Source organism: Oncorhynchus mykiss, chromosome 20 (assembly GCF_057628025.1).
Source record: "Oncorhynchus mykiss isolate SJ-2025 chromosome 20, ASM5762802v1, whole genome shotgun sequence".
Classification (NCBI taxonomy): Eukaryota; Metazoa; Chordata; class Actinopteri; order Salmoniformes; family Salmonidae; genus Oncorhynchus; species Oncorhynchus mykiss.
Genome location: NC_143041.1, coordinates 42260603 through 42279915, shown reverse-complemented (window position 1 = coordinate 42279915; position 19313 = coordinate 42260603). Strand labels below are relative to the sequence as shown.

General features: G+C 43.4%; 1 protein-coding gene across 1 annotated transcript in view; it reads left to right on the top strand.

Moving 5' to 3' along the window:
- Positions 1-15570: 15570 nt before the first annotated feature.
- LOC110499443 (RNA binding protein fox-1 homolog 3) overlaps positions 15571-19313 on the top strand; it is an 831363-nt gene continuing 827620 nt past the window's right edge. The window contains 1 exon segment of the mRNA XM_090213100.1: positions 15571-16090. The gene's annotated coding sequence lies outside the window, so the exon portion shown is untranslated.

Genomic DNA, 19313 nt, shown 5'->3' with positions numbered 1-19313 from the left:
GAATGCGAACTGGAGACACCGTGCGCATCACTGCGTAACACGGTGTCTGACCAGTCACACACTTCCCACGATAAGCACGGGGAGTTGGCTCAGGTCTAACCCCTGACTCTGCCAATCTCCCCGTGTTCCCTCCCCAAAAATTGTTTTGGAGTTGCCTCTCGGGCTTCCGTGCTAGCCGTGTCCCTTCGTATCGTCGCTGTTCCTCCTGCGCTATCTCCACCTGCGTCAAAGGCAGAGTCTTGTCCCCTGTCTTTACCTCCTCCCAGGTCCAGGATGTCCTCCACTCATCTTTCTCCCGTTCGTTATAAGGATCGGACCAAGGCGCAGCATGGTATGTGAACATTCTTATTTATTTAAATAATGAAACACTGAACAAACTAACAAAATAACAAAACAAAACTTGAAGGTATGCAAATGAGTGCTGACAGGCAACTACACATAGACAAGATCCCACAAACACCAAAGGGAAATGGCTACCTAAATATGATCCCCAATCAGAGACAACTATAAACAGCTTCCTCTGATTGGGAACCATATCAGGCCACCATAGACATACAAATCACCTAGACCTACAAAAACCCTAGACATACAAAAAGAGGCATACCCACCCTAGTCACACCCTGACCTAACCAAAATATAAAGAAAACAGAGATATCTCAGGTCAGGCTGTGACAAGGTGGGAAAAAGGGGTGCTTAAGTATGATCCCCAATCAGAGACAACAATAAACAGTTGCCTCTGATGGGGAACCATACCCGGCCAACAAAGAAATAGACAAACTAGAATGCCCACCCAAATCACACCCTGACCTAACCAAATATAGAAATAAAAAGGCTCTCTAAGGTCAGGGCATGACAACTATTTCAGTAACATGTATTTGAAATACATATTTTGTCATTTGTAATTCACCGGCCTGAACTACATCCAATGCATTTGGTAATAAGATACTTTCGAGACCTGTAATATATATCTTCAAAAATAAATTCAATACAAAATACATTTTTTATAGTGGTTCACAATTTTAGAAGTCTGAATGCACTATAAGTGTCTGCTAAATGACCAAAATATAAATGTATAGATGTAAATATCTTAACCCGAGTGACTTAAAGTCAGTGCATTCAACTACGGTAGATAAACAACAACATACTGTATCACAGTCATAGCACGTGAAACGTTTCAGAAACCGAGAATGTTGTTGTAGTGAAGGCATGTATTTGTATTTTGTATTTTGAAATGATAAAATACCTCAATGAACATGTCTTTTATTGCCCAGTGACGTGAGCCTACCAGACGAACTAAAATCCTTTTATGCTTGCTTCGAGGCAAGCAACACGAAAGCATGTATGAAGAGCACCAGCTGTTCCGGACGACTGTGTAATCGCGCTCTCCGTAGCATGCTGTTATGCAAGACCTTTAAACAGGTCATCATTCATAAAGCCACGGGGCCAGACGGACTACCAGGACGTGTACTCAAAGCATGCTCGGACCAACTGGCAAGTGTCTTCACTGACATTTTCAACCTCTCCCTGATCGAGTCTGTAATACCTGCATGTTTCAAACAGACCACCATAGTCCCTGTGCCCAAGAAAGAAAAGGTAACCTGCCTAAATGATTACCGCCCCGTAGCACTCATGTTTGTAGCCATGAAGTGCTTTGAAAGGCTCTTCATGGCTAAGATCAACACCATCATGCAGGAAACCCTAGACCCACTCCAATTTGCATACCGCCCCAACAGATCCACAGATGGCGCAATATCAATCGCACTCCATAGTGCCCTTTCCCACCTGGACAAATGGAACGCCTATGTGAGAATGCTGTTCATTGACTACAGCTCTGCGTTGAACACCATAGTGCCCACAAAGCTCATCACTAAGCTAAGGACCCAGGGACTAAACACCTGTCTCTGCAACTGGATTCTGGACTTCATGACGGACCACCCCAAGGTGGTAAGTGTAGGCAAAAACTCAGCTGTGGTGAAAAACAAACCATACCTTCCGAGTCAGTAAGACACCTCATGACAGTGTAATCCCTGAGGGAAGGAGTCAGTCTGAGAAGAGCTACATGGGATCAGTGTTAGGTCATAAGCCCTGGGTAATTGCTAATCTCACTTTTAATTGAATCTGGTGGAGTGCAGTGTCTTGTATCGAGGAGAGAGAGGGGAGTGGGCTGGGCAGTGCAGCGTCAAGGCCATCCAACCTGCCTCAGTCTTCTCCAAACACAAGACGACATTGGACTCCACAGATGTGACGACGAAGCAGAAAGACTAGAAAGACAAAGTTGAGAACTATTTCAATTCCACATTTTAATTTCACATGTTAATTTCACATGAAACACGTGGTTTTTGGACACTTTGTAGATCACATGTTTATTTTTGTATTTCATTTAACCTTTATTTGACTAGGCAAGTCAGTTTGGAACACATTTTTATTTACAATGACAGCCTGCCAAAAGACAAAAGGCCTCCTGTGGGGAAGGGGGCTGTGATTAAAAATTAAATAAATACAATTAAAATAAGGGAAAAAACACACATCACGACAAGAGAGACAACACTACATAAAGAGAGACCTAAGACAACAACCTAGCATGGCAGCAATACATGACAACATAGCATGGTAGCAACACAACATGACAACAACATGGTAGCAGCACAACATGGCAGCAGCACAACATGGTAGCAAAACAAAACAGGGTCCAAACATTATTGGGCACAGACAAAAACAACACAAAGGGAAAAAAGGTAGAGACAACAATACATCACGCAAAGCAGCCACAACTGTCAGTAAGTGTGTTCATGATTGAGTCTTTGAAAGAAGGAATTTAGATTCAACTGGCCAGTTTGAGTGTTTGTTGCAGCTTGTTCCAGTTGCTAGCTGCTGTGAACTGAAAAGACGAGCGACCCAGGGATGTGTGTGCTTTGGGGACCTTTAACAGAATGTGACTGGCAGAACGGGTGTTGTATGTGGAGGATGAGGGCTACAGTAGATATCTCAGATAGGGGGGAGTGAGGCCTAAGATGGTTTTATAAATAAGCATCAACCAGTGGGTCTTACGACAGATATAGAGAGATTACCAGTCTACAGAAAAGTATAGAGTGCAGTGATGTGTCCTATAAGGAGCATTGGTGGCAAATCTGATGGCTGAATGGTAAAGAACATCTAGTCGCTCGAGAGCACCCTTACCTGCCGATCTATGAATTTAGTCTCCGTAATCTAGCATGGGTAGGATGGTCATCTGAATCAGGGTTAGTTTGTCAGCTGGGGTAAAAAAAAGGAGCAATTACGATAGAAGAAACCAAGTCTAGATTTAACTTTAACCTGCGGCTTTGATATGAGCCAATGATATGATATGATTTGAGAGAAACAGCAGAGGGAGCACCCCCCTATCCACAACGACGGGACGGCAGTGCAGAAGGTGGAAAGCTTCAAGTTCCGTACACATCACTGACAAACTGAAATGGTCCACCCACACAGACAGTTTGGTGAAGAAGGCGCAACAGCGCCTCTTCAACCTCAGGAGGCTAATGAAATGTGGCTTAAACACCTAAAACCCGCACAAACTTTTACAGATACACAATTGAGAGCATCCTGTCAGGCTGTATACGGCAACTGCACCGCCCACAACCGCAAGGCTCTCCAGATGGTGTTGTGGTCTGCCGAACGCATTACCAGGGGAAAACTTCCCGCCCTCCTGGACACCTACAGCACCCAGTGCCATAGGAAGGCCAAAAAGGTCATCAAGGACATCAGCAACCCGAGCCACTACCTGTTCACCCCGCTATCATCCAGAAGGCAAGGTTAGTGCAGGTGCGTCAAAGCTAGGACTGAGAGACTGATAAACAGCTTCTATCTCAAGGCCGTCAGACTGCTAAACAGCCATCACTAGCACATCAGAGGCGGCTGCCTACAGACATAGATTAGAAATCACTGGCCACTTTTATAAATGGATCACTTTCCACTTTAATAATGTTTCCGTATCTAGCATTACTCATCTCATATGTTTAAACTGCACTTCACACTATTCTATGGTATCTTAGTCACTTTTAAATTGTGTTTACACATTGCATCACCCATCTCATATGGATATATTGTATTGCATTCTACCACTGACTGTTAAACAGCCATCTGCAGCTCATCAGAAGCTGCTGCCTATAGACATAGATTAGGAATCACTGGCCACTTTAAGGAAATGAAACACTAGCCACTTTATTAATGTCGACAAATCTTGCATTACTTATCTCCTATGTATAAACTGTACTCTATACTATTCTATGGTATCTTAGTCACTTTAATTGTGTGTAAATATTGCATCACCCATCTCCTATATATATATATAGTGTACTCTATACTATGCCACTGTATTTTAGTCCAATGCTGCTCTGACATATATTCTTAATCGATTTCTTACTTAGATTTACTTGTATTTTTGGTACATGTTGTGAAACTGTTATTTCTTGTTAGATATTACTGCACTGTCGGAGCCAGAAGCACAAGCATTTGATTTGATTGGAGACGGACAGTGTACCGTCTAGCCATACTCCCAAGTACTTGTATTAGGTGACTTGACTACCTCAAGCTCTAAACCCTCAGAGGTAGTAATCACACCTGTGGGGAGAGGGGCATTCTTCTTACCAAACCACATGACCTTTGTTTTGGAGATGTTCAGAACAAGGTTAAGGGCAGAAAAAGCTTGTTGGACACTAAGAAAGCTTTGTCATAGAGCATTTAACACACACTCCGGGGGGGGGGGGGGGGGGCAGCTGAGTTTAAGACTGTATCATCTGCATATAAATGGATGAGAGAGCTTCCTACTGCCTGATCTATGTTATTTATGTAAATTGAGAAGCACTTGGGGCCTAGGATCGAGCCTTGGGGTACTCCCTTGGTGACAGGCAGTGGCTGAGACAGCATATGTTTTGGATTTATACACTGCACTCTTTGAGAGAGGTAGTTAGCAAACCAGGCCAAACCAGGCCAAAGACCCCTCAGAGACACCAATACTCCTTAGCCGGCCCACAAGAACGGAATGGTCTACCGTATCAAAAGCTTTGAACAAGTAACAAAAAATAGCAGCAGAACAATGGTGACATAATTGAGGACCTTTAAGGTTGCAGTGACACATCCATAACCTGAGAAGAAACCAGATTGCATACCAAAGAGAATACTATAGACATCAACAAAGCCTGTCAGTTGATTATTGACAAGTTTTTCCAACACTTTTGATAAACAGGGCAAAATAGAAATAGGCCTATAACAGTTAGGATCAGCTTGATCTCCCCCTTTAAATAAAGGATGAACCGTGGCTGCCTTCTAAGCAATGGGAACCTCCACAGAGAGGAGAGACAGGTTAAAAAGCTGATTAGAGGGGCAGCAACCTTAAAGAAGAAAGGGTCTAAACCATTTTTGGGGGGTCAGGTTTAAGGAGCTGCTTTAGAACCTCGGACTCAGTGACCGCCTGCAGGGAGAAACTTTGTAGCTGGGCAGGGGGGAAAGAGGGAGGAGCATTGGGGCTAGTCGCATTAGAAGGGAGATGGGAAAATGTTGGACGGGCATGGAAGCATGGCTGAGTCAAATAGGAATCCTGACTTAATGGTGATTAAAAAGCTCAGCCATGTGCTTATTATAAGTAAAAACCACACCATCAACTTCAAATCAAATCAAATGTTATTTGTCACATACACATGGTTACACATGAATTTTTTTTCTCATTTTGTCTGTCATAGTTGAAGTGTACCTATGATGAAAATTTACAGGCCTCTCTCATCTTTTTAAGTGGGAGAACTTGCACAATTGGTGGCTGAATAAATACTTTTTTGCCCCACTGTACATATGAGATGAGTCATGTAGGGTATGTGAATATTATATTAAGTGGCATTTTTCCGGTGATACAGCCCGACAGGATGCTCTCGATTGTGCATCTGTAAAAGTTTGTGAGTGCTTTTGGTGACAAGACGAATGTGAGGGTTTTAGGTGTTTAAGCCACATTTCATTAGCCTCCTGAGGTTGAAGAGGCGCTGCTGCGCCTTCTTCACCACGCTGTCTGTGTGGGTGGACCAATTCAGTTTGTCCGTGATGTGTACACCGAGGAAATTAAAACTTACTACCCTCTCCACTACTGTCCCGTCGATGTGGATAGAGGGGTGCTCCCTCTGCTGTTTCCTGAAGTCCACGATGATCTCCTTTGTTTTGATGACGTTGAGTGTGAAGTTATTTTCCTGACACCACACTCCGAGGGCCCTCACCTCCTCCCTGTAGGCCGTCTCGTTGTTGTTGGTAATCAAGCCTACCATTGTAGTGTCGTCTGCAAACTTGATGATTGAGTTGGAGGCGTGCATGGGCACGCAGTCGTGAGTGAACATGGAGTACAGGAGAGGGCTCAGAACGCACCCTTGTGGGGCCCCAGTGTTGATGATCAGCGGGGTGGAGATGTTGTTACCTACCCTCACCACCTGGGGGCGGCCCATCAGGAAGTCCAGTACCCAGTTGCATGGTGCGGGGTCTGAGGACGCGGCTGGGGATGCCGTCTGGACCTGCAGCCCTGCGAGGGTTAACATGTTTAAATGTTTAACTCACATCAGCTGCAGTGAAGGAGAGTCCACAGGTTTTGGTAGCGGGCCGTGTCAGTGGCACTGTATTGTCCTCAAAGCGAGCAAAGAAGTTGTTTAGTCTGTCTGGGAGCATTTTTGTAATCCGTGATTGACTGTAGACCCTGCCACATACCTCTTGTGTCTGAGCTGTTGAATTGCGACTCTACTTTGTCTCTATACTGACGCTCAGCTTGTTTGATTGTCTTGCGGAGGGAATAGCTACACTGTTTGTATTCGGTCATGTTTCCGGTCACCTTGCCCTGGTTAAAAGCAGTGGTTCGTGCTTTCAGTTTTGCGTGAATGCTGCCATCAATCCACGGTTTCTGGTTTTGGGAATGTTTTAATAGTTGCTGTGGGTACGACATCGCTGATGCACTTGCTAATAAACTCGCTCACCAAATCAGCGTATTCGTCAATGTTGTTGTTTGAGGCAGTGCGGAACATATCACAATCCACGTGATTTAAGCAAGCTTGAAGCGTGGAATCAGATTGGTCGGACCAGCGTTGAACAGACCTGAGCACGGGAGCTTCCTGTTTTTGTCTAAGTCTATAGGCTGGGAGCAACAAAATGGAGTCTTGGTCAGCTTTTCCAAAAGGAGGGCAGGGGAGGACCTTATATGCATTGCGGAAGTTAGAATAACAATGATCCAGGGTTTTAACATTCCTGGTAGCACAATCAATATGTTGATATAATTTAGGGAGTATTGTTTTCAGATTAGCCTTGTTAAAATCCCCAGCTACATTGAATGCAGCCTCAGGATATGTGGTTTCCAGTTTACATAGAGTCAAATAAAGTTCAAGGGACATGTGCAGCTGTGAGGAGGAGGGTTTATCCTCCAGGTCTTTAACCATTTTCCAGAACTTCTTGGGGTTAGACCCACAGAGAGAGAACTACTCCTTAAAGTAACCAACTTTGGCCTTCTGGATAATCTGAGTGCATTTAGTTCTCATTTGCAGAGGCCAGGTCATGAAGAAAGACTTGCTCATTAAAGTTTTTTTAGGAAGCGTCTATGACAAATCCGGACAGGTAGTTTCACAGAGCTATTTATTTGAGAGGATAACATCAAGGAGATTAGCCTTTCCTGGGTGTTTGGAGTCATACCTTGAGGGATTGGTAATAATCTGTGAAAGATTCCCATTGCTTTTGGAATTGGTCAGGTGGTTTAAGCATGTCACAGTTTAGGTCACCAAGCAGTACAAATTCAGACTTAGTGTAAGGGGCCAGGAGAGAGCTTAGGGCAGGTAGGGTACAGGTAGGGTACAGCTAGGGTACAGGCCGGTGCTGATGGAGGACGATGACACCCAGCAACAGTCAACACAGAACTATTTGAAAGTTTAATGTTTAAAACCAGTAAATGAAATTGTTTGGGGACAGACTTGGTGGAGACGACCGAGCACTGAAGTTGATCCTTGGTAAAGATTGCCACTCCCCCACCGTTGGAAGTTCTGTCTTGCTGAAAAAGGTTACAACCAGAAATTTTAACATTCGTATTTGAAACACTCTTCCTTAACCACGTCTCAGTAATGACCAACATATCTCGATTGTGAACCCACACACCCACACTCAATTGATCCATTTTAGGGAATAAGCTTCTGGTATTAACATGTGACAAATGTCTCTTGGGAAAAACAGACACGTGAAGTTTGAAGTGGATTTTCTCAACATTTCAAAGATGATATTATACAATTTACTTGTGCTTTTGTAACTGGTGGGTTTAACACCTGGGTCCCCCACAGGAGAAGCCATTTGACCACATTTTAATGTCAACTAGGGCTTTCAAATGATTCAAAAAATTGTAACGTGTTTTGTCACATTACTTGCTGTGATTAATCACGATTAATTGTAAATTCATAATTTTCTCAAATTGAGTGTTAATTTAAGATGTTTTTTTTATAAAGAAAGCATTACAAGTGTATTGCTTTTTTGATTTTGTCCAAAGTAACACTTTGCAAAATCATATACATTGATGAACAAACTTTCTTGAACATCAAAATCAACTTGTTTTGGCATCACATTATTTCCAGCTGTATAGATTATTTTTCCAGTGTATTTATTACACTTTTACACAATGCAATAAAAAAACTTTAAGCACTAAAATTACAAAACCTTACGTGACAGCCCTTTATATAACCTGGTAACTAAGGAGAAAGGGAGAGCTATCCTCTCTGAACTCTGACAGCCCTTTATATAACCTGGTAACTAAGGAGAAAGGGAGAGCTGTCCTCTGTGAACTCTGACAGCCCTTTATATAACCTGGTAACTAAGGAGAAAGGGAGAGCTATCCTCTGTGAACTCTGACAGCCCTGTATGTAACATGGTAACTAAGGAGAAAGGGAGAGCTATCCTCTGTGAACTCTGACAGCCCTTTATATAACATGGTAACTAAGGAGAAAGGGAGAGCTATCCTCTGTGAACTCTGACAGCCCTGTATGTAACATGGTAACTAAGGAGACATGGAGAGCTATCCTCTGTGAACTCTGACAGCCCTTTTTATAACATGGTAACTAAGGAGACATGGAGAGCTATCCTCTGTGAACTCTGACAGCCCTTTATATAACATGGTAACTAAGGAGACATGGAGAGCTGTCCTCTGTGAACTCTGACAGCCCTGTATGTAACATGGTAACTAAGGAGACATGGAGAGCTATCCTCTGTGAACTCTGACAGCCCTTTTTATAACATGGTAACTAAGGAGACATGGAGAGCTATCCTCTGTGAACTCTGACAGCCCTTTATATAACATGGTAACTAAGGAGACATGGAGAGCTGTCCTCTGTGAACTCTGACAGCCCTGTATGTAACATGGTAACTAAGGAGACATGGAGAGCTATCCTCTGTGAACTCTGACAGCCCTTTATATAACATGGTAACTAAGGAGAAAGGGAGAGCTATCCTCTGTGAACTCTGACAGCCCTGTATGTAACATGGTAACTAAGGAGACATGGAGAGCTATCCTCTGTGAACTCTGACAGCCCTTTTTATAACATGGTAACTAAGGAGACATGGAGAGCTATCCTCTGTGAACTCTGACAGCCCTTTATATAACATGGTAACTAAGGAGACATGGAGAGCTGTCCTCTGTGAACTCTGACAGCCCTGTATGTAACATGGTAACTAAGGAGACATGGAGAGCTATCCTCTGTGAACTCTGACAGCCCTTTATATAACATGGTAACTAAGGAGAAAGGGAGAGCTATCCTCTGTGAACTCTGACAGCCCTGTATGTAACATGGTAACTAAGGAGACATGGAGAGCTATCCTCTGTGAACTCTGACAGACCTGTATGTAACATGGTAACTAAGGAGACATGGAGAGCTATCCTCTGTGAACTCTGACAGACCTGTATGTAAAATGGTAACTAAGGAGACATGGAGAGCTGTCCTCTGTGAACTCTGACAGACCTGTATGTAAAATGGTAACTAAGGAGACATGGAGAGCTGTCCTCTGTGAACTCTGACAGACCTGTATGTAAAATGGTAACTAAGGAGACATGGAGAGCTGTCCTCTGTGAACTCTGACAGCCCTGTATGTAACATGGTAACTAAGTAGACATGGAGAGCTGTCCTCTGTGTTCTTTTCACTGGGCTTCTTCCAACGCTCACTGACCAACACATGAAGAATTAAGCACCTGCAGCAGTAACACTCCGAATAGATGCGTCAGAAATAAGAAATTATCATTTTTAACACACATTAATTATAATACTCTGGTAGGCTAAGTTACCACATTTACCTAACAACCCTAACCCTAACCCTAACCCTAGTTACCACATTTACCTAACAACCCTAACCCTAACCCTAACCCTAGTTACCACATTTACCTAACAACCCTAACCCTAACCCTAACCCTAGTTACCACATTTACCTAACAACCCTAACCCTAACCCTAGTTACCACATTTACCTAACAACCCTAACCCTAACCCTAACCCTAGTTACCACATTTACCTAACAACCCTAACCCTAACCCTAACCCTAGTTACCACATTTACCTAACAACCCTAACCCTAACCCTAACCCTAGTTACCACATTTACCTAACAACCCTAACCCTAACCCTAACCCTAGTTACCACATTTACCTAACAACCCTAACCCTAACCCTAACCCTAGTTACCACATTTACCTAACAACCCTAACCCTAACCCTAACCCTAGTTACCACATTTACCTAACAACCCTAACCCTAACCCTAACCCTAGTTACCACATTTACCTAACAACCCTAACCCTAACCCTAACCCTAGTTACCACATTTACCTAACAACCCTAACCCTAACCCTAACCCTAGTTACCACATTTACCTAACAACCCTAACCCTAACCCTAACCCTAGTTACCACATTTACCTAACAACCCTAACCCTAACCCTAACCCTAGTTACCACATTTACCTAACAACCCTAACCCTAACCCTAACCCTAGTTACCACATTTACCTAACAACCCTAACCCTAACCCTAACCCTAGTTACCACATTTACCTAACAACCCTAACCCTAACCCTAACCCTAGTTACCACATTTACCTAACAACCCTAACCCTAACCCTAACCCTAGTTACCACATTTACCTAACAACCCTAACCCTAACCCTAACCCTAGTTACCACATTTACCTAACAACCCTAACCCTAACCCTAACCCTAGTTACCACATTTACCTAACAACCCTAACCCTAACCCTAACCCTAGTTACCACATTTACCTAACAACCCTAACCCTAACCCTAACCCTAGTTACCACATTTACCTAACAACCCTAACCCTAACCCTAACCCTAGTTACCACATTTACCTAACAACCCTAACCCTAACCCTAACCCTAGTTACCACATTTACCTAACAACCCTAACCCTAACCCTAACCCTAGTTACCACATTTACCTAACAACCCTAACCCTAACCCTAACCCTAGTTACCACATTTACCTAACAACCCTAACCCTAACCCTAACCCTAGTTACCACATTTACCTAACAACCCTAACCCTAACCCTAACCCTAGTTACCACATTTACCTAACAACCCTAACCCTAACCCTAACCCTAGTTACCACATTTACCTAACAACCCTAACCCTAACCCTAACCCTAGTTACCACATTTACCTAACAACCCTAACCCTAACCCTAACCCTAGTTACCACATTTACCTAACAACCCTAACCCTAACCCTAACCCTAGTTACCACATTTACCTAACAACCCTAACCCTAACCCTAACCCTAGTTACCACATTTACCTAACAACCCTAACCCTAACCCTAACCCTAGTTACCACATTTACCTAACAACCCTAACCCTAACCCTAACCCTAGTTACCACATTTACCTAACAACCCTAACCCTAACCCTAACCCTAGTTACCACATTTACCTAACAACCCTAACCCTAACCCTAACCCTAGTTACCACATTTACCTAACAACCCTAACCCTAACCCTAGTTACCACATTTACCTAACAACCCTAACCCTAACCCTAACCCTAGTTACCACATTTACCTAACAACCCTAACCCTAACCCTAACCCTAGTTACCACATTTACCTAACAACCCTAACCCTAACCCTAACCCTAGTTACCACATTTACCTAACAACCCTAACCCTAACCCTAACCCTAGTTACCACATTTACCTAACAACCCTAACCCTAACCCTAACCCTAGTTACCACATTTACCTAACAACCCTAACCCTAACCCTAACCCTAGTTACCACATTTACCTAACAACCCTAACCCTAACCCTAACCCTAGTTACCACATTTACCTAACAACCCTAACCCTAACCCTAACCCTAGTTACCACATTTACCTAACAACCCTAACCCTAACCCTAACCCTAGTTACCACATTTACCTAACAACCCTAACCCTAACCCTAACCCTAGTTACCACATTTACCTAACAACCCTAACCCTAACCCTAACCCTAGTTACCACATTTACCTAACAACCCTAACCCTAACCCTAACCCTAGTTACCACATTTACCTAACAACCCTAACCCTAACCCTAACCCTAGTTACCACATTTACCTAACAACCCTAACCCTAACCCTAACCCTAGTTACCACATTTACCTAACAACCCTAACCCTAACCCTAACCCTAGTTACCACATTTACCTAACAACCCTAACCCTAACCCTAGTTACCACATTTACCTAACAACCCTAACCCTAACCCTAGTTACCACATTTACCTAACAACCCTAACCCTAACCCTAGTTACCACATTTACCTAACAACCCTAACCCTAACCCTAGTTACCACATTTACCTAACAACCCTAACCCTAACCCTAGTTACCACATTTACCTAACAACCCTAACCCTAACCCTAGTTACCACATTTACCTAACAACCCTAACCCTAACCCTAACCCTAGTTACCACATTTACCTAACAACCCTAACCCTAACCCTAACCCTAGTTACCACATTTACCTAACAACCCTAACCCTAACCCTAACCCTAGTTACCACATTTACCTAACAACCCTAACCCTAACCCTAACCCTAGTTACCACATTTACCTAACAACCCTAACCCTAACCCTAACCCTAGTTACCACATTTACCTAACAACCCTAACCCTAACCCTAACCCTAGTTACCACATTTACCTAACAACCCTAACCCTAACCCTAACCCTAGTTACCACATTTACCTAACAACCCTAACCCTAACCCTAACCCTAGTTACCACATTTACCTAACAACCCTAACCCTAACCCTAACCCTAGTTACCACATTTACCTAACAACCCTAACCCTAACCCTAACCCTAGTTACCACATTTACCTAACAACCCTAACCCTAACCCTAACCCTAGTTACCACATTTACCTAACAACCCTAACCCTAACCCTAGTTACCACATTTACCTAACAACCCTAACCCTAACCCTAGTTACCACATTTACCTAACAACCCTAACCCTAACCCTAGTTACCACATTTACCTAACAACCCTAACCCTAACCCTAACCCTAGTTACCACATTTACCTAACAACCCTAACCCTAACCCTAACCCTAGTTACCACATTTACCTAACAACCCTAACCCTAACCCTAACCCTAGTTACCACATTTACCTAACAACCCTAACCCTAACCCTAACCCTAGTTACCACATTTACCTAACAACCCTAACCCTAACCCTAGTTACCACATTTACCTAACAACCCTAACCCTAACCCTAGTTACCACATTTACCTAACAACCCTAACCCTAACCCTAGTTACCACATTTACCTAACAACCCTAACCCTAACCCTAACCCTAGTTACCACATTTACCTAACAACCCTAACCCTAACCCTAGTTACCACATTTACCTAACAACCCTAACCCTAACCCTAGTTACCACATTTACCTAACAACCCTAACCCTAACCCTAGTTACCACATTTACCTAACAACCCTAACCCTAACCCTAGTTACCACATTTACCTAACAACCCTAACCCTAACCCTAGTTACCACATTTACCTAACAACCCTAACCCTAACCCTAGTTACCACATTTACCTAACAACCCTAACCCTAACCCTAACCCTAGTTACCACATTTACCTAACAACCCTAACCCTAACCCTAACCCTAGTTACCACATTTACCTAACAACCCTAACCCTAACCCTAACCCTAGTTACCACATTTACCTAACAACCCTAACCCTAACCCTAACCCTAGTTACCACATTTACCTAACAACCCTAACCCTAACCCTAACCCTAGTTACCACATTTACCTAACAACCCTAACCCTAACCCTAACCCTAGTTACCACATTTACCTAACAACCCTAACCCTAACCCTAACCCTAGTTACCACATTTACCTAACAACCCTAACCCTAACCCTAACCCTAGTTACCACATTTACCTAACAACCCTAACCCTAACCCTAACCCTAGTTACCACATTTACCTAACAACCCTAACCCTAACCCTAACCCTAGTTACCACATTTACCTAACAACCCTAACCCTAACCCTAACCCTAGTTACCACATTTACCTAACAACCCTAACCCTAACCCTAACCCTAGTTACCACATTTACCTAACAACCCTAACCCTAACCCTATCCCTAGTTACCACATTTACCTAACAACCCTAACCCTAACCCTAACCCTAGTTACCACATTTACCTAACAACCCTAACCCTAACCCTAACCCTAGTTACCACATTTACCTAACAACCCTAACCCTAACCCTAACCCTAGTTACCACATTTACCTAACAACCCTAACCCTAACCCTAACCCTAGTTACCACATTTACCTAACAACCCTAACCCTAACCCTAACCCTAGTTACCACATTTACCTAACAACCCTAACCCTAACCCTAACCCTAGTTACCACATTTACCTAACAACCCTAACCCTAACCCTAACCCTAGTTACCACATTTACCTAACAACCCTAACCCTAACCCTAACCCTAGTTACCACATTTACCTAACAACCCTAACCCTAACCCTAACCCTAGTTACCACATTTACCTAACAACCCTAACCCTAACCCTAACCCTAGTTACCACATTTACCTAACAACCCTAACCCTAACCCTAACCCTAGTTACCACATTTACCTAACAACCCTAACCCTAACCCTAGTTACCACATTTACCTAACAACCCTAACCCTAACCCTAACCCTAGTTACCACATTTACCTAACAACCCTAACCCTAACCCTAACCCTAGTTACCACATTTACCTAACAACCCTAACCCTAACCCTAACCCTAGTTACCACATTTACCTAACAACCCTAACCCTAACCCTAACCCTAACCCTAACCCATTTCCATATGTGGGAACATTGCTACTGCAACACGTCAACAACAACTGTTCACGTGTGAGGAGCATAATAATATTTCACCACCACATGTGAACTAGATTTACACATGTTAAAGTTTCTTACATTTTAAACAGAACTTGCAATTCCATATGTGAAAATGAGATATTTCCAAGCGATGTGTGAGCGCTCACACACAGGCACAGCATACTAGACCCTCGCTACTGGGACACGCTAGTAACAGTAGAGCATCTGAATCATCTCTTCCTGATTCATACACTGGCTAACAGATCACTTCAGATACACACAGTCCTCCCCTACTCTTCCACTCTCCTCCTCCTCCTCCTCCTCCTCCTCCTCCTCCTCCTCCCCTCTCTTCCTCTTTCTCCTGTCTCCTCCTCCTCATCATCATCTCTTCCTCCTCCTACTCCTCCTCTTCCCCTCTCCTACTCCTCCTCTTCCCCCTCCTCCTCCTCCTCCTCTCTCTCTCTCTCGCTCGCCCACTTTTCTCTCACTCTCGCTTACACGCTTTCTCAATCACTCGCTCTCTCTCATTCTGTTGATCTGAGCACTTCCTTTGGTAGCGGAGGAGAGCAGAGCAGCGTGTGAGCGTGTGACTTAAGTGTGTGTGTGTGTGTCCAGTGCAGGGATAGCAGTGGAGAGGGAGAGAGAGATAGAGAGAGACAGAATAGCAGCAGAGTGAGAGCCAGCGCTCAGTAACAGGACAGAGAGAGAAGAGAGGCGACTCGGAGTCCACGACTAACTGTGAGTACTCTTTTCTGTTCTCTTTCTATATATTTTACTACTGTACTGCACTAGCTGTGTTTCTCATGGAGGAATGACACCCAGTGTAGAAACATACTGTAGACACATACTGTACACACACACTGTAGAAACATACTGTAGACACACACTGTACACACACACACTGTACACACACACACACTGTAGAAACATACTGTAGACACAAACTGTATACACACACTACACACACACTGTATACACACACTGTAGAAACATATTGTAGACACAAACTGTATACACACACTACACAAACACTCTACACACACACTGTAGAAACATACTGTACACACAAACTGTATACACACACTACACAAACACTGTACACATACACTGTAGAAACATACTGTAGACACACACTGTACACCCAAACTGTACACACACACTACATGCACACACTGTAGACACACTGTACACACACACTGTAGAGCAGGTATAGTGGTAACTGTACAGAGAAGCAGGAACAGTCACACACACTAGTTATACTAACGGTCATGCATAAATAGCATACACACACGCACAAGTGTATGAACTCACACACACACACACACACACACACACGCACACACGCACGCACGCACACACACACACACACGCACGCACGCACACACACGCGCACGCGCACACACACACACACACACACACGCATGCAGAAGATACGCACAAATGCACACACACGTCTCTATCACTGTCAAACATTTCTTCACACTAATACAGTAGGGAAAATCTGTGTGAAGGCCACACGCTTTTATGTACTCTGCAGAACAATGCAACATTGCATTACATCACCACGGAATCTTCCTAAAAACAGAATGATGTACAGATTATTTATTTGAGTTGATTTCGTGCTTTTTGCTGGAAAAGTATTTTCACGGATGTTTTAGCTTGTTCATACGTATTCATTTTGACTGAGACATCACTGGGCTGTGGACGTACGTGTGTGAATATATGTGCATAAGTGTGTGTGTGTGTGTGTGTGTGTGTGTGTTTGTGCGCACAGTACCTGTGTGTAATGTCTGTGATATACCACAGTAAACCAATGTGAAGTGGTCCGACCGCAACGTCAGAAACAGACACAAGACACAGCCGACACCAAGATACAGGGTCCAGGACCGACATAAAACCTCAAAACATAATGTTCAATGAATATACAGCGTTTGTGTGTGCGTGTGAGCACAGTTGCTGGTGCCTGTGTCTGAATATGAGTCAGTGAGACTTTGTATCTGGGACTTAAGTGATTCTCCAGTCTTACAGTTTCTGAAGAGCCATATTGACTAGTCCTGCATGTTGTATTATTTTTCACGTGAAACAATCGATATCTCCCACCGGCTACCCTATCCTACCCTACCATCCTACCCTACCGTAATAAAGCGAAGCCTCTGATTTGTGGAATCACCAGTCTAGCACACTGACATCACAGTAAGATGAGATATATTAATTTTAGCGTTTCACTTCTCTTTTATAAAAGAGGGATAAGATGTAGAGAGCAGCGTTGACGCTGAGAGAGAGAGAGAGAGAGAGAGAGAGAGAGAGAGAGAGAGAGAGAGAGAGAGAGAGAGAGAGAGAGAGAGAGAGAGAGAGAGAGAGAGAGAGAGAGAGAGAGAGAGAGAGAGAGAGAGAGAGAGAGAGAGAGAGAGAGAGAGAGAGAGAGAGAGAGAGAGAGAGAGAGAGAGAGAGAGAGAGAGAGAGAGAGAGAGAGAGAGAGTGTGTATTGGAAGGTGCAGGAGAGCAGAGTGTAGTGAACACACTTTTTATTCCGGTCCAAAATGACAGCACAAAGTAACATAAAATGTGCCCAAACACAGAACATCTTCAAAAAGTAATGCGCGTAACAATGTCCACAAATCGCAAACACAAACAATCTTACACAAAGTCATGATGGGGAACAGAGGAATAAATACAGATGGATTGATTGGGGAATGAAAACCAGGTGTGCAGGGAACAAGACAAAACAAATGGATGCATGAAAAATGGAGTGGCGATGGCTAGAGAGCCGGTGACGTCGTCTGCCGAACTCCGCCCGAACAAGGAGAGGAGCCAACTTCGGCGGAAGTCGTGTGTGTGTGTTTGTGTGTGAGAGTGAGAGAGCGAGAGAGCGAGAGAGCGAGAGAGCGAGAGAGAGAGACAGGCACAGACATGGGAATATTACCATTCCTGAGGACTTTTTCCAACTCAGAATCTTTTGTCTTTGGTAGTCAGAATTTTGCAAGTGTCGTTTGTGTGTGTGTATGTGGTACACATATCTAGCAAGGTGTGCATAGAACATATTTTCTCTATATTCAATCCAGTCCATGTGAAAAGAGTTATTGTAAATTAAAACGAAATGGACTTTCTTTGTGGAGTCAAATACATTTAGTCATTTGCCACATTCTGTCTTTCAAGACCAAGAGCTCCCTGAAAAACGTCCGTGGGCCTTTAGCATGTCATCAGGGCCGGGTGTATGTGTACAGTACATTGGCATAAGTGTTTGTCTTCAAGGGTGTGTGTTTGTGAGCAGGAGCGTATGTATCTGTAAAGAGTGTGTGTGAGTGTGTGTGTTTGTGAATCTGCCAGAGTGTGTGTATCTGTGGGGGTGTGTGTATCTGTAGGGGTGTTCTGCTGTTTGCAGTGAGAGTGTCTGCAGGAGTGTGTGTACGGTGTCTCTGAGAGTGTGTGTGGTCAGTGTTTGCGGGTAGATTCTGGGCTCACAGCGCCTTCAGAAAGAATTCATAACCTTTGACTTTTTCCATATTTTGTTGTTACAGCCTGAATTTAGAATGGATACATTTAGATTTTGTGTTACTGCCCTACACACAATACCCTATAATGACATCACAATACCCATAATGACATCACAATACCCCATCATGACATCACAATACCCCATATTGTCAAAGTGGAATTCTGTTTTTACAAATTTCAAAAAAAAGAAAAGGTGGAATGTCTTGAGTCAATAAGTAGTGAACTACGTTGTTAGGGCAAGTCTAAATATGTTAGGGCAAGTCTAAATATGTTAGGGCAAGTCTAAATATGTTAGGGCAAGTCTAAATATGTTAGGGCAAGTCTAAATATGTTAGGGCAAGTCTAAATATGTTAGGGCAAGTCTAAATATGTTAGGGCAAGTCTAAATATGTTAGGGCAAGTCTAAATATGTTAGGGCAAGCCTAAATATGTTAGGGCAAGTCTAAATATGTTAGGGCAAGCCTAA